Consider the following 13,642-nt stretch of genomic DNA (forward strand, 5'->3'; position numbering starts at 1 on the left):
TTGTTGTTGTTGTTGTTGTGTAGCTGTGCCCTGTCCCCAGAGGTGGAGTCTACAGAGACAGGTAGGTTTCCTTGAGCTGCTGTGAGCTCCACCCAGTTGGAGCTTCCCAGCAGCTTTGTTTACCTACTTAAGCCTCAGCAATGGCGGGCGCCCCTCCCCCAGCCTCGCTGCTGCCTTGCCGGTAGATCACAGACTGCTGTGCTAGCAATGAGGGAGGCTCCGTGGGCGTGGGACCCTCCCGGCCAGGTGTGGGATATGATCTCCTGGTGTGCCTGTTTGCTTAAAGTGCAATATTGGGGTGGGAGATACCCGATTTTCCAGGTGTTGTGTGTCTCAGTTCCCCTGGCTAGGAAAAGGGATTCCCTTCCCCCTTGCGCTTCCCAGGTGAGGCGATGCCTCGCCCTGCTTCAGCTCTCCCTGGTCGGGCTGCAGCAGCTGACCAGCACCGATCGTCCGGCACTCCCCAGTGAGATGAACCCAGTACCTCAGTTGAAAATGCAGAAATCACCGGTCTTCTGTGTCGCTCGCGCTGGGAGTTGGAGACTGGAGCTGTTCCTATTCGGCCATCTTGCTCCGCCAGCTCTTACCCCTTTTTCTTTTTGGGGTGGGTAATTCATTTAAGCTGTTTAGGTTGAATGTTTAGTTTTATTGATAAATGTATTTATGCTGTAAATTGTCCTCTGGTAATTGCTTTAGCCCTGTCATAGGTTCAGATGTTGTATATTCATTGATTTTATTATAAAGAAATTCTGTAATTTGGTTTCATATTTCTCCTTTGAGTTGTTTAATAGCAAGCTTTTAATTTTCAGAGATAGGGCTCTTTTTGTGTTAACATTTTGGTCACAGAGTGCTGTATTAGTTCTAATTTTGGTATTGATCTACCATTTCTTGTGACCTAAGATATAGCAATTTTCATAAATGTTTTGTTTACCCTTGAAAAAAGATATATTATCTATTTAAGTTTAGGATTTTATGTATAAGACCTTGTTGAATTGTTATTTAGGTTTTCTATAGTCTTACCATTTTTTTGTCCACTTGATCTTTCTTAGGAGAGACGTGTTAAATTCTTCTAAAATCTTTTAAATATGGTTTTACCTATTCTCTTTGAATATTCTGCAGCTTCCACTTTATGTAATGTTTTGCTGTGTTACTGAGAACAGAAATTTTAATTGTTAATATGTTTTCATTATGAATTATACCTTTAGCATTTTTAATATTCATTTTCTCCTTTAATGCTTTTTGTTTTGAATTCTTCCTTTTCAAATATAAACATTGTGATCATTGCCTTTTATTTATTTGCATTTTCCTTGTCTTCATTGCCTACCCTTAAATTTTCCTGAATCTCTCTCCTTTAAAATTATAGATGTGCTTCTTATATATAGTGTAATGCTGTATTTTGCTCTTTTAGATGATCAGAGATGTTTGGTTTCAATTCTGTAATTTTTTACACATGTATGTATATATAAAATATTTCACTATATGGTGTATACATTTTTACTTTGGTATTTATTGATACATGTCTCCTTTTCTATTTTTTATTTATTTTTTTGTTTTTGTTTTTAATTGTTTTGGTACATAGTAGGTTATATATTTATGGCGTACATGAGATATTTTGATACAGGTATGCAATGTGAAATAAGCACATGATGGAGATCAGGATATCCATTCCCTCAAGCATTTATTCTCTGAGTTACAGACAATACAATTACACTCTTTATGTTATTTTAAATATATAATTAAGCTATTATTGATTCTAGTCACCTTGTTGTGCTTTCAAATTTTAGGTCTTATTCATACTTTCTGGTTTTTTCCTACACATTGACTATCCCCATATCCCCCTTACCCTCCCACTACTCTTCTCAGCTTCTGATAACCATCCTTCCACTCTCTATGTCCACGAGTTCAAAGGTTCTGAGCTTTATATCCCATAAATAAGTGAAAGCATGCAATGTTTGTCTTTCTGTGCTTGACTTATTTTACTTAACCTAGTGATTTCTAGTTTCATCCATGTTGTTGCAAATGACTAGATCTCATTCTTTTTTTGTGGCTGAATAGTACTCCACTATGTACATGTACCACATTTAAAAAAATCCATTCATCTCTTGATAGACACTTAGCTTCCAAATCTTAGGATTGTAAACAGTGCTGAAACAAACATGGGAGTGCAAATATTTCTTTGATATTCTGATTTCCTTTTTATGGGCTATTTGCCAAGCAATGGGATTTGGCTGGATGATATGGTAGCTCAATTTTTAGTTTCTTGAGGAACCTCCAAAGTGTTCTCCATAGTGGTCTTACTAATTTACATTTCCACCAACAGTGTACAAGGCTTCCCTTTTCTCCATATTTTTGCCAGGATTTGTTGTTGCCTGTCTGTTGGATATAAGCAATTTTAACTAGGGCAAGATAATGCCTCATTGTAGTTTTGATTTGCATTTCTCTGATGACCAATGCTGTTGAGCACCATTTCATGTGCCTGTTTGCCATTTGTCTTTTTTGAGAAATGAGTTTTTGGAGAACAGGTGGTTTTTGGTTACATGGATAAGTTCTTAAGTAGTGACTTCTGAGATTTTTGTGCACCCATCACCCGAGCAATGTACACTGTACTCAGTGTGTAGTCTTTTATACCTCACCCCCGTCTCATCCTTTCTTCCAAATCCCCAAAGTCCATTATATCACTCTTATGCCTTTGCGTCTTCATAGCTTGGCTCCCACTTGAAAGGGAGGACATATTTGGTGTTTCATTCCCGAGTTACTTCACTTCGAATAGTATTCTCCAACTCCACCCAGGTTGCTGTGAATGCCATTATTTCATTCCTTTTTGTGGGTGAGTAGTATTCCATGGTGTATACATACCATATTTTCTTCATCCACTGGTTGGTTGATGGGCATTTAGGCTGGTTTTTAACATATATAAAATACATATTTTATTTATTATATATTATATATAATATCATATGTATTATTTATTATTATTATTTTTGAGACACAGTATCACCCTGTCACACAGGCTGGAGTGCAGTGGCACAGTCTCGGCTCACTGCAAACTCCGCCTCCCAGGTTCAAGTGATTCTCCTGCCTCAGCCTCCCAAGTACCTGGGATTACAGGTGCACACCACCATGCCTAGTTAATTTTTGCATTTTTAGTAGAGACGGGGTTTCACCATACTGGCCAGGCTGGTCTCGAACTCCTGACCACTTGATCCGCCCACCTTGGCCTCCCAAAGTGCTGGGATTATGGATGTGGGCCATCACGCCCAGCCAGTTTCATATATTGGCAATTGCAAATTGTGCTCCTTTAAACATGGGTGCCTAAATGTCTGTTTCACATAACTTCTTTTCTTATGGGTAGTTATCTGTAGTGGGATTGCTGAATCAAAAGGTAGTTTTACTTTTAGTTCTTTAAGGAATTTCGTATTGTTTTCCATAGTTGTTGCACTAGTTTACATTTTCGCCAGTAATGTAAAAATGTTCCCTTTTCCCCACATCCACCCCAACATCTATTATTTTTTGATTTTTAAATTATGACCATTCTTGCAGGAGTAAGGTGGTATCACATTGTGGTTTTGATTTGCATTTCCTTGATCATTAATGAATTTGAGCATTTTTTAATATGTTTGTTGGCCATTTGTATAGTTTCTTTTGAGAATTGTCTATTCATGTGCTTTGCCCACTTTTGGTGGTATTATTTGTTTTTTTTCGTGCTGATTTGTTTGAGTTTCTTGTAGATTCTGGATATTAGTCATTTGTCAGATATATGGTTCATGAATATTTTCTCCCACTTTGTGGATTGTCTGTTACTATGCTGATTATTTCTATTGCTGTGCAGAAGCTTTTTAGTTTAATGAAGTCCCATCTATTTGCCTTTGTTGTTGTTGCATTTTCTTTGAGTTCTTGCTCATGAAGTCTTTGCCTAAGCCAAAGTCTTGAAGAGTTTTTCCAATGTTATCCTCTAGAATTTTTATATTTTCAGGTCTTAGATTTAAGTATTTGATTCATCTTGAGTTGGTTTTTGTATAAGGTGAGAGATAAGGATCCAGTTTCATTCTTCTACGTGTGGCTTGCCAATTATCCTGGCACCATTTGTTGAATAGGGTGTTGTTTCTCCACTTTATGTTTTTGTTTGTTTTGTTGAAGATCAGTTGTCTGTAAGAATTTGGCTTTATTTCTGGGTTCTCTATTCTGTGTCATTGGTCTACATGCCTGTTTTTATACCAGTACTATGCTGTTTTGGTAACTATAGTGTTATAGTATAATTTGAAGTTGGATAATGTGATATCTCCAGATTTATTCTTTTGTTTAGTCTTGTTTTGGTTATGTGGACTTTTTTTTTGGTTCCATATGAATTTTAGGAAAGTTTTTTCTAGTTCTATGAAGAATGATAATGGTATTTTTGATGGGAATGGCATTGAATCTGTAGATTGCTTTTGGCAGTTTGGTCATTTTCACAATATTGATTCTACTCATCCATGAGTATGGAACATGTTTCCATTTGTTTGTGTCATCGATGATTTCTTTCAGCAGTGTTTTATAGTTTTCCTGTAGAAATCTTTCACCTCTTTGGTTAGGTATATTCCTGATATGGTTTGGCTGTGTCCCCACCTAAATCTCACCTTAAATTGTAGTAATTTCCACATGTCAAGGGCAGGGCCAGGTGGAGATAATTAAATTATGGGGGCTGTTTCTCCCATATTATTCTTGCAATAGTGAATAAGTATCATGAGATCTGATGGTTTTATAAATGGGAGTTGCCCTGCACAAGCTCTCTTGTCTGCCACCTTGTAAGATGTGATTTGCTCCTCATTTGCCTTCAGCCGTGATTGTGAGGCCTCCCCAGCCATGCTGAACTATGAGTCTATTAAATCTCTTTTCTTTATAAATTACCAAGTCTCAGGTGTGTCTTCATTAACAGCATGAGAACAGACTAGTACAGTAAATTGGTACACAGGTAGTGGGGTGCTGCTGTAAAGATACCCAAAAATGTGGAAGCGACTTTGGAACTAGGTAGAAGTTGGAACAATATGGAGGGCTCCGAAGAAGACAGGAAAATGTGAGAATATTTGGAACTTCCTAGAGACTTGTTGAATGGCTTTGACCAAAATGATGATAGTGACATGGACAATTAAGTCCAGGCTGAAGTGGTCTCAGATGGAGGTGAGGAACTTGTGGGAACTGGAGTAAAGGTCACTCTTTCTATGCAAAGAGACTGGCAGCATTTTTTCCCTGCCCTAGAGTTCTGTGGAACTTTGAACTTGAGAGAGATGATTTTAGGATATCTGGGGGAAGAAAGTTCTAAGTGGCTAAGCACTTAAGATTAAGCAGAGCATAAAAGTTTGGAAAATTTGCAGCCTGACAATGAGACAGAAAAGAAATACCCATTTTCTGAGGAGAAATTCAAGCCTGCTGCAGAAATTTGCATAAGTAACAAGGAGCTGGATGTTAATCCCCAAGACAATGGGGAAAATGTCTCTAGTGCATGTCAGAGACCTTTATGGCAGTTCCTTCCATCACAGGACTGGAGGCCTAGGAGGAAAAGTGGTTTTGTGGGCCAGCCCCTAGGACTGCTGTGTGTAGCGCTAGGACTTGGTGCCCTGCATCCCAGCTGTTCCAGCTGTGGCAAAAAAGCACCAAAGTGTAACTCAGGCTATGGCTCCAGAAGGCACAAACTCCATGTCTTGGCAGCTTCCATGTGGTGTTGAGCCTGTGGGTACACAGACATCAAGAATCTAGGTTTGGGAACCTCCGCCTAGGTTTCAGATAATGTAGTAAGATGCCTGGATATCCAGGCATAAATTTGCTACAGGGGTGGAGCCCTCATGGAGAACCTCTGCCAGGGCAGTACAGAAGAGAAATATGGGGTTGGAGCCCCCACACTGAGTATCCACTGGGGTACTGCCTAATGGAGCTGTGAGAAGAGGGCCACTATTCTCCAGACCCCAGAATGGTAGATTCACTGCCAGCTGGCACTGTGTACCTAGAAAAGCCACAGATACTCAATGCCAGTCTGTGAAAGCAGCCAGGAGGGAGGCTGTGCCCTGCAAAGCCACAGGGGCAGAGCTGCCAAAGCCATGAGAGCCTGCCTCTTGCATCAGCGTGCTCTAAATGTGAGATGTGGAGTCAGAGGAGATCATTTAGGAACTTTAATGTTTAATGACTGCCCTATTGGATTTTGGACTTTCATGGGGTCTGTAGCCCCTTTCTTTTGTCCAATTTCTCCTATTTGGAAGAGGTATATTTATCCAATGCCTGTACCCTATTGTATCTAGGAAGTAGCGAACTTGCTGTTGATTTTACAGGCTCATAGGCAAAAGTGACTTGCCTTGTCTCAGGTGAGACTTTCTACTGTGGACTTTGGAGTTAATGCTGAAATGAGTTAAGACCTTGAGGAACTGTTGGAAAGGCATGATTGGTTTTGAAATGTGAGGACATGAGATTTGGGAAGGGCCAGGAATGAAATGATATGGTTTGGGTGTGTCCCCACCCAAATCTCACCTTGAATTGTAATAATCCCCATGTGTCAAGGGTGGGGCCAGGTGTAGATAATTGAATCTGGGGGCTGTTTTTCCCATACTGTTCTCATGGTGGTGAATGAGTCTCATGAAATCTGATGGTTTCCCTGCACACAGTCTCTTGCCTGCTACCATGTAAGATGTGACTTTGCTCCTCATTTGCCTCAGCCATGATTGTGAGGCCTCCCCAGCCATGCTGAACTGTGAGTCAATTAAACCTCTTTCCTTTATAAATTACCCAGTCTTGTATATGTCTTTACTAGCAGTATGAGAACAGACTAATACTATTCCTAAGTATTTTATTTTATTTTATTTGCAGCTGTTGTTGAGTTCTTGATTTGATTCTTAGCTTCGTCACTGTTGGTGTATAGCAGTGCTACTGACTTGTGTACATTGATTTTGTATCCTGAAAGTTTACAGAATTAATTCATCAGATCTAGGAACTTTTTGGATGAGTCTTCTGGGTTTTCTAGGTATATGATCATACCATCAGTGAACAGTAACAATTTGACTTCCTGTTTACCTATTTGGATGCCCTTTATTTCTTTTTCTTGTCTGATTGCTCTGGCTAGAACTTCTACTACTATGTTGAATAGACTTGGTGAAAGTGGGCATCCGTGTCTTGTTCCGGTTCTCAGGGGAGTTCTTTCAACTTTTCCCTATTCAGTATAATGTTGGCTGTGGGTTTGTCATAGATGGCTTTTATCACCTTGAGGTATGTTTGTTCTATGCCAATATTGCTGAGGTTTTAATCATAAAGTGGTGCTGGATTTTGTCAAATGCTTTTTCTGCTTCTATTGAGATGATCATATGATTTTTGTTTTCAATTCTGTTTATGTGATCTATCATATTTATTTATTTGCATATGTTAAACCATCCCTGCATCCCTCGTATGAAACCCACTTGATCATGGTGGATTATCTTTTTGATATGCTGTTGGCGTCTGTTGTCTAGTGTTTTGTTGATGATTTTTGCATCTGTGTTCATCAGATAATGGTCTGTAGTTTTCTTTTTTTGTTATATCCTTCCCTGGTTTTGGTATTAGAGTGATAATGGCTTCATAGTATGATTTAGGGACAATTTGTTCTTTGTCTGTCTTTTAGAATAGTTTCAGTAAGATTGGTACCAATTCTTTTTTGAATGTCTGATAGAATTCAACTGTGAATCCATCTGGTCCTGGACTTTTTCTATAGGCTATTTTTTATTGCCATTTCAATTAATCATCTATCTGTTCAGTGTTTTTATTCCTTCCTGATTTAACCTAGGAGAATTGTATATTTCCAGGAAGTTATCCATCTCCTGTAGGTTTTCTAGTTTGCATGTACTGGTGTTCACAGTATCCTTGAATGATCTTTTGTATTTCTGTAGTATTAGTTGCAATGTCTCCTGTTTCATGTCTAATTGAACTTATTCGATGTTCTCCCTTCTTTTCTTGGTAATCTCACTAATGATCTATCAATGCTGTGGATCTGTTAAGAGAATCTGGTTTTTGTTTCATTTATGTTTTGTATTTTTTGTACGAATTTCATTTAGTTCTGCTTTGATCTTTGTTATTTCTTTTTTTTCTGCTGGGTTTGGGTTTGGTTTGTTCTTTTTTCTCTAATTTTTTGAGATGTGACCTTAGACTATTTATTTGTGCTCATTCAGACTTTTTGATGTAGGCATTTAATCCTATGAACTTTCTTAGCACTGTTTTTGCTGTATCCCAGAGGTTTTGACAAGTTGTGTTACTATTATCATTCAGTTCAAAGAATTTTTTCTTATTCATCCGCATTTCATTGTTGACCCAAAGATCATTCAAGAGCAGATTATTTAATTTTCATGTATATGTATAGTTTTAGGGTTCCTTTTGGAATTAATTTCCAGTTTAATTCCACTGTGTTCAGAGAGAGTACTTGATATAATTTAGATTTTCTTAAGTTTATTGAGGCCTTTTTTTGTGACCTATTATATGGCCCATCTTGGAGAATGTTCCAGGTGCAGATCAAAAGAATGTATATTCTGCAGTTGTTGGGTAAAATGTTCTGTACATATCTAAGTCTATTTGTTCTAGAGTATAGTTTAAGTCCATTGTTTCTTTGTTGACTTTCTGTCTTGATGACCTGACTAGTGCTGTCAATGGAGTATTGAAGTTCCCCGCTATTATTGTGTTGTCACCTCTTTCATTTATTAGGTCCAGTAGTAATTGTTTTATAAATTTGGGAGCTGCAGTGTTAGATACGTGTATATTTAGAATTGTGATTTTTTGCTGTTTAATCCTTTTATTATTATTATTATTAGTAGTATGTCCCTCCTTTTTACTGTTGCTGCTTTAAAATATATTTAGAATTGTGATTTTTTGCTGTTGAACTAATCCTTTATTATTATTATTAATATGTCCCTCCTTGTCTTTTTACTGTTGCTGCTTTAAAATACATTTAGAATTGTGATGTTTTGCTGTTGAACTAATCCTTTTATTATTATTATTATTATTATTATTATTATTATTATGTGCTTCCTTGTTTTTTACTATTGTTGCTTTAAAATCTGTTTTGTGTGATACAAGAGTAGCTAATCCTGCTTGTAATTGGTTTCCATTTGTGGGGAATATCTTTTACTACCACTTTACCTTATGTTTATGTGAATCTTTATGCAATAGCTAAGTCCCTTGAAGATCTCAGATACCTTGTAGGTGGAATTTTATCCATTCTGTCAGTCTGTATCTTTTTAGTGGAGCATTTAGACCATTTACATTTAAAGTTAGTATTGAGATGTGAGGTACTGTTCTATTCTTTATGCTAGTTGTTGCCTTAATACCTTGGATTTTTTTCCATTGTGTTATTGTTTTATAGGCCATGTGAAATTTATAGTTTAATAAGGTTCTATTTTGGTGCATTTCAAGGTTTTGTTCAATAATTAGAACTCTTTTGAACATTTCTTGTGGCTGGCTTGGTAGTGGTGAATTCTCTCAGCATTTGTTTGTCTGAAAAAGACTTTACCTCTCCTTCACTTAGTTTTTCTGAGTATAAATTCTTGACTAACCATTATTTTGTTTCAGGATTCCAAAGAAGGGATCCAGTCCCTTCTGGCTTGTAATGTTTCTGCTGAAAAATCTGCTGTTAACCTGATATGTTTTTATTTCTAGGTTATCTGATGCTTTTGCCTCATAGCCCTTCAGATTCTTTTCTTTGTCTTGACTTTAGATAACCTGATGACTATGTATGTAGGTGAAGGTCTTTTTATGATGAACTCCCCATGTGTTCTTTGAGCTTCTTGTGTTTGGATGTCTAGATCTCTATCAAGGCCAGGGAAGTTTTCCTCAATCATTCCCTCATATAAATGTTCCTAACTTTCATATTTCTCTTCTTCTTCAGAAACACCGATTATTATTTGGTTTGGTATTTAACATAATCTCAAATTTATTGGAGACTTTTTAAAATTCTCTTTTCTTTGTCTTACTAGGTTAATTCAAAAGGCTCGTCTTCAAGCTCTGAAGCTCTTTCCAGTATATTTCGTATTTCTCTGAGTGTGTTTTTCATTTCTAGAAGTTGTGATTGTTTTTGTCTTTATGATACCTATTTATCTGGAGAATTTTCTTTCTTTTTTTTTAATTATACTTTAAGTTCTATAGTACATGTGCACAATGTGCAGGTTTGTTACATATGTATACATGTGCCATGTTGGTGTGCTGCACCCATTAACTCGTCATTTACATTAGGTATATCTCCTAATGCTATACCTCCCCACTCCCCCCACCCCACGACAGGCCCCAATATCTCCTAATGCTATACCTCCCCACTCCCCCCACCCCATGACAGGCCCCAGTGTGTGATGTTCCCCTTCATGTGTCCAAGTGTTCTCGTTGTTCAATTCCCACCTATGAGTGAGAACATGTGGTGTTTGGTTTTCTGTTCTTGTGATAGTTTGCTGAGAATGATGGTTTCCAGCTGCAGCCATGTTCCTACAAAGGACATGAACTCATCCTTTCTTATGGCTGCATTTACATAGTGTACATGTGCCACATTTTCTTAATCCAGTCTGTCACTGATGGACATTTGGATTGGTTTCAAGTCTTTGCTATTGTGAATAGTGCCGCAATAAACATATGTATGCATGTGTCTTTATAGCAGCATGATTTATAATCCTTTGGGTATATCCCCAGTAATGGGATGGCTGGGTCAAATGGTATTTCTAGTTCAGGATCCTTGAGGAATCACCACACTGTCTTCCACAATGGTTGAACTAGTTTACAGTCCCACCAACAGTGTCAAAGTGTTCCTATTTCTCCACATCCTCTGCAGCACCTGTTGATTCCTGACTTTTTAATGATCGCCATTCTAACTGGTATGAGATGGTGTCTCATTGTGGTTTTGATTTGAATTTCTCCAATGGCGAGTGATGATGAGTATTTTTTCATGTGTCTGTTGTCTGTATGAATGTCTTCTTTTGACAAGTGTCTGTTCATATCCTTTGCCCACTTTTTGATGGGGTTATTTTTTTCTTGTAAATGTGATTGAGTTCTTTATAGGTTCTGGATATTATATCCCTTTGTCAGATGAGTAGATTGCAAAAATTTTCTCCCATTCTGTAGGTTGCCTGTTCACTCTGATGGTAGTTTCTTTTGCTGTGCAGAAGCTCTTCAGTTTAATGAGATCCCATTTGTCAATTTTGGCTTTTGTTACCATTGCTTTTGGTGTTTTAGACATGAAGTCCTTGCCCATGCCTGTGTCCTGAATGGTATTGCCTAGGTTTTCTTCTAGGGTTTTTATGGTTTTAGGTCTAACATTTAAGTCTCTAATCCATCATGAATTAATTTTTGTATAAGATGTAAGGAAGGGATCCAGTTTCAGCTATCTACATGTGGCTAGCCAGTTTTCCCAGCACCATTTATTAAATAGGGAATCCTTTCCCCATTTCTTCTTTTTGTCAGATTTGTCAAAGATAAGATGGTTGTAGATGTGTGGTATTATTTCTGAGGGCTCTGTTCTGTTCCATTGGTCTATATCTCTGTTTTGGTACTAGTACCATGCTGTTTTGGTTACTGTAGCCTTGTAGTATAGTTCGAAATCAGGTAGCGTGATGCCTCCAGCTTTGTTCTTTTGCCTTATGATTGTCTTGGCAGTGCAGGCTCTTTTTTGGTTCCATATGAACTTTCAAGTAGTTTTTTCCAATTCTGTGAAGCAAGTCATTAGTAGCTTAATGGGGATGGCATTGAATCTATAAATTACCTTGGGCAGTATGGTCATTTTCATGATATTGATTCTTTCTATCCAGGAGCATGGAATGTTCTTCCATTTGTTTGTGTCCTCTTTTATTTCATTGAGCAGTGGTGTGTAGTTCTCCTTGAAGAGGTCCTTCACATCCCTTGTAAGTTGGATTCCTAGGTATTCTCTTTGAAGCAATTGTGAATGGGAGTTCACTCATGATTTGGCTCTCTGTTTGTCTGTTACTGGTGTATAAGAATGCTTGTGATTTTTGCCCATTGATTTTGTATCCTGAGAGTTTGCTGAAGTTGCTTATCAGCTTAAACAGATTTTGGACTGAGATGATGGGGTTTTCTAAGTATATAATCATGTCATCTGCAAACAGGGACAATTTGACTTCCTCTTCTCCTAATTGAATACCTTTCATTTCTTTGTCTTGCCTGATTGCCCTGGCCAGAACTTCCAACACTATTTTGAATAAGAGTGGTGAGAGAGGGCATCCCTGCCTTGTGCCAGTTTTCAAAGGGAATTTTTCCAGTTTTTGCCCATTCAGTATGATATTGGCTGTGGGTTTTTCATAAATAGCTCTTATTATTTTGAGATACATTCCATCAATACTGAATTTATTGAGTTTTTAGCGTGAGGGGCTGTTGAATTTTGTCAAAGGCCTTTTCTGCATCTATTGAGATAACCATGTGGTTTTTGTCTTTAGTTCTGTTTATATGCTGGATTATGTTTATTGATTTGTGTATGTTGAACCAACCTTGCATCCCAGGGATGAAGCCCACTTGATCATGGTGGATAAGTTTTTGATGTGCTGCTGGATTTGGTTTGGCAGTATTTTATTGAGGATTTTTGCATCGATGTTCATCAGGGATATTGGTCTAAAATTCTCTTTTTTTTTTGGTTTGTCTCTACCAGGCTTTGGTATCAGGATGATGTTGGCATCACAAAATGGGTTAGGGAGAATTCCCTCTTTTTCTATTGATTGAAATAGTTTCAGAAGGAATGGTACCAGCTCCTCCTTGTACCTCTGGCAAAATTCGGCTGTGAATCCGTCTGGTCCTGAACTTTTTTTTACTTAGTAGGCTATTAATTATCGCCTCAATTTCAGAGCCTGTTATTGCTCTATTCAGGGATTCAACTTCCTGGTTTAGTCTTGGGAGAGTGTATGTGTCCAGGAATTTGTTCGTTTCTTCTAGGTTTTCTAGTTTGTTTGTGTAGAGGTATTTATAGTATTCTCTGATGGTAGTTTGTGTTTCTGTGGGGTCGGTGGTACTATCCCCTTTCTCATTTTTTATTGGATCTATTTGATTCTTCTCTCTTTTCTTCTTTATTAGTCTTGCTAGCGGTCTCTCACTTTTGTTGATCTTTTAAAAAAAACCAGCTCCTGGATTCATTGAGTTTTTGAAGGGTTATTTGTGTCTCTATCTCCTTCAGTTCTGCTCTCATCTTAGTTATTTCTTGCCTTCTGCTAGCTTTTGATTGTGTTTGCTCTTGCTTCTGTAGTTCTTTTAATTGTGATGTTAGGGTGTTGATTTTAAGGTGTCTTTCCTGCTTTCTCTTGTGGGCATTTAGTGCTGTAAATTTCCTTCTACACAGTGCTTTAAATCTGTCCCAGAGATTCGGGTGTGTTGTATCTTTGTTCTCATTGGTTTCAAAGAACATCTTTATTTCTGCCTTCATTTCATTATGTACCCAGTAGTCATTCAGTAGCAGGTTGTTCAGTTTCCATGTAGTTGAGCAGTTTTGAGTGAGTTTCTTAATCCTGAGTTCTAGTTTGATTGCACTGTGGTCTGAGAGACAGTTTGTTATAATTTCTATTCTTTTACATTTCCTGAGGAGTTCTTTACTTCCAGTTATGTGGTCAATTTTGAGTAAGCGTGATGTAGTGCTGAGAAGAATGTATATTCTGTTGATTTGGAATGGAGAGTTCTGTGGTTGTCTGTT

The sequence above is a fragment of the Theropithecus gelada genome, chromosome 12, assembly GCF_003255815.1.
Source record: "Theropithecus gelada isolate Dixy chromosome 12, Tgel_1.0, whole genome shotgun sequence".
Classification (NCBI taxonomy): domain Eukaryota; kingdom Metazoa; phylum Chordata; class Mammalia; order Primates; family Cercopithecidae; genus Theropithecus; species Theropithecus gelada.